Below are 3,723 nucleotides of genomic sequence, written 5' to 3'. Positions count from 1 at the left end.
TTTTATTTTGAAAGTTGTGTAATGTTCGAGAAGAAGAAGTGAAGGAAGGAGAAGACAAATTACTTGAAAAATCCAAAGTTGTAATTAAACCTAGGTTGACCTACCAATTCCTCTAGGCTCGGGGAATCAATTTTAGTTAAGGCTATGCACCAACACATTTATTTTACACTTAGTATGACATCTGAAGGGTGTCTGTTATGACTATAACATGCTAAGAAAGATAAAATTGGTGAGACACAAAATTAAAAACCCTTGATAAAGTATATTAAGTCAAATCAATGAAATCCTTCCATCACCATGGGTTTAATCAAACTACTGTTAGTCGGAACCTTGTTCACCAAAGCGAATGGTACACTTCTACTAGTGGGAGGTTAAATTTCATTAGAGTTTTCCTTAATGGTGATGGGTCGACTTAAATGATATGTTTTGCTTGTTAGCCAAAACGAAGGTTGATAAGCATATCATAGGCATAGTAGAGAAGTGCACTTGTTGTGTGTATGTGGCGATGATAATCCTAGGATTATACTATTTTTCTATACTTTTTGTTAGGATTTTGGATACTTCTTAAGTCGTTTTGTGCTTGAATTGCAACTTAAATTCATATATTTTACGTTTTAGGCCAAAACGTGCAGTTGGAGCAAAACCGAGCAAAATTGAGTTTCTGGACCCGAAATAAGAGAAATTTAGGAATCGGGGAAATTCGGATGCGGAGTGGAAGCACTATGAAGCTTGTTCTTATTGGGGATCACGAAGATCAAAGATTCAAGCGAAGAAGCAAGCGGAGGGCAGTTTCGTAATTTTAGAATAGATGAGCAAAGTTCGCCGTGGCGAAGATAATTCTCTGCCGTGGCGAAAACTGCATTTCTCTTGTTTATTAAAACGTTGCATTTTAAATGTATTGGCTAGAATCCTAGGGTTTTGGCAGACTATTTAAGAAAGCCTTAGCTCATTTTGAACAGAGTTCGGATTTTGAGAGAAGAAGAGGAAGAAATTGGAGGTTAGAGCAATTTTGGGTCTTCATTTAGGGAAGATTCCATTCTCTTCTTACTGTTTTAGTATGTTGAATTCATTACTTACAGTTTATTGTCCGAATTTCTTAAATTTAAATATGAACTAATCCACTTTTGAGTTAGGGTTTTGACCTAACTTTGATTACAATGGTTTAGTCTATTTTAGATGTTGTTTTTATGTTCTATTGCATTGGATTTTGTATTTATTCTTGTTCTTAATGAAATTGAATTAAATGTTGAGCATGATGAGATTGAGAAGTGATTCATGTGTTAGCCTCTTAGAGTAAATACCATAGTTTAATGAATGCTAGAGATAGGTTCGGAGATCTATGAAATCACTTTAGGGTTCCATTTAGCTTAAAAGACTTTGAACTATTAATCTTCATTTTGTTAGGTACGGAAGCTTGATAGGAATAAATAGGAAAATATAGCCTGAGAAGGTATGTTTTACAACTTAGGGAATTCGATTTATAATCCTTGCATGTGAGTTTAATAGCAACATCAACCACAGATTGAATCAGAGTAACTTAGTGAAGTCAAACCCTAACCTCTTTGTCTTGAATTGATATTTTCATAATCAGTTGATACTTCCTTAATTTGTTAGAATTTTAATTTACATTATTGATTTTTTGTTAATTTATGTCGAAAAATCTTTATTTTCTTCAACTAGTTACAAAACTAGGAAAATTAGTACTTAACACGCAATCCTCGTGGGAACGATACTTTATTCATAATTTTATTACTTTTTGCAACTAATGCACTTGCTACACATTGCATGTTGTTAAATCAATGCATCAAGTTTTTGGCGCCGTTGCTAGGGATTGATTAAGTGTTGACATTGAAGTTTTCTAGTTTTCACTAAATTGGAGTTTTATTTTTGTTTTAATTAGTTTTAGTTTAATTTTGTGTTTCTTTTCATTTATTTGTGTTCTTGTGTAGTTTATGCGAAGAGCGAGACAACATCTAGTGGTTCTCATTGATCCAGAGATTGAAAGAACCGTAAGAAGACTTATTAGAGAGAGAAGAGAATGAAAGGCAATAGTCATTGAGATGGCTGAAGCCAGAAATTTGAGGGAATTCTTAGTACCCTCCGCTGATGGTAGTGGTCCGAGTATCACAAGACCACCGGTGAAAGCGAACAATTTTGAAATAAAGCCGTCAATCATCCAAATGATCCAACAGTAAGTAAAATTTAGGGGAGATGCAAAGGAAGATCCAAATTCACACATTGCAAACTTCCTAAAGATCTGGGACACATTCAAGGTAAATGGAGTGTTAGATAATGCCATCAGGTTAAGATTATTCCCCTTTTCATTGAGGGATAAAACAAAGGGATGGTTAATGGCACTACTAGTAGGAACAACCACAACTTGGAATGAATTGGCACAAAAGTTCCTGACTAAATACTTCCCTCCAGTGAAATCTACAAAGATGAGAAATGATATCACATCATTTCTACAGGAAGAGAACGAGTCACTGTATGAAGCATGGAAGAGATATAAGGAACTGTTGAGAAAGTGTCCACACCATGGTTTGCTTGTTTGGATGTAAGTCCAAACTTTCTATAATGGGTTACTAATAAATGTGCTAACAATGGTGGATGCAACATCTGGAGGAGCATTGCAAAACAAGACACCTGAAGAAGCGTATGAGTTACTTGAAGTCCTGGCAAGTAACAACTACCAGAGACCCAATGAAAAAATTCATCTGAAGAAGTCTATGGGTATTCACGAAGTAGGTGCTTACACAGTCATTTCAGCCCAACTGACAGCACTTCAAAAACAATTAGGAGGTATGCAAGTAAATTCAATTCAAACACCTCAAGTAACATATGATTTTTGTGTAGGTAACCATGTGGCCATTGAATGCCAAGTAGGGAATAATTTTGCTTCAGCATCCTTATCATCAGAACAAGTCAATTATTTGGCTAGGAATCAGAGACAACAGAATAATCCTTTCTCCAACACGTACAATCCTAGTTGGAGAAATCATCTAAACTTGTCTTGGGGCAATTAGAATAATCAATGGAATCAAAGAACAGTGCCAAACAATCAAGTGGGGGTGAATAATCAACCAGGGGATCAAAGAGTTTCGAAATTGGAGGATATGTTCAAAAATTTCATGGAAGAGACCATGGGTTTTATGAGTGAGACGAGGGCGAATTTTAGAAACCAAGGGGCGTCAATTCCATCTCAATATCCTGCCAAAGAAAGACACTTCCAAAAGGATTCCTCAATATCCTTCAATTCCATCTCAAACTACCTTTCCAACCCATATCTCACTTCTTATATTTGAAATGTATAAACAATCACAAAGCACTAGAAATCTCCATTTAAGACTCAATAACATGGCATATAACATGTATACAACATACATACATAATTGCTATCAAAACCCTAATCAAGAAAATTCTCAAATCTCAACTTGGGTTGGGATTTACTTACTTTGTTATGGAGAGATTTCACTAGCTCTTCCTTTCACTTGGTTTGCTTGACTTTTTCTCTACTCTTAAACAAATGAACAAAAACCCTCAATAATCAAATATATTCAAAAACTCACAAAGCTTCACAACCAAAGCAATAATCCTTACCTTAGGATGCCTTAGATTGATTTTCTACCCCAAATCACTCCAAAAGCCCTTCAAAACTCCTTGATCAAAAGAAAGAGAAATTGAGAGGAAGCAAGAGAGGAGAGTGGCGATGAAGAAGAAGAA

The 3,723-nt window shown here is 35.3% G+C and overlaps 1 non-coding gene across 1 annotated transcript; it reads right to left on the bottom strand.

The window, feature by feature from the left end:
• Positions 1-2,438: 2,438 nt before the first annotated feature.
• LOC116133651 lies at positions 2,439-2,545 on the bottom strand. The gene has a single exon (XR_004128598.1). It is a non-coding gene; the product is annotated as a small nucleolar RNA R71 (small nucleolar RNA).
• Positions 2,546-3,723: the final 1,178 nt, after the last annotated feature.

Source organism: Pistacia vera, unplaced genomic scaffold (assembly GCF_008641045.1).
Source record: "Pistacia vera cultivar Batoury unplaced genomic scaffold, PisVer_v2 Contig1000, whole genome shotgun sequence".
Classification (NCBI taxonomy): Eukaryota; Viridiplantae; Streptophyta; class Magnoliopsida; order Sapindales; family Anacardiaceae; genus Pistacia; species Pistacia vera.
The sequence above is the reverse complement of the archived record's forward strand: the minus strand, read 5'-3'. Positions and strand labels throughout refer to the sequence as shown.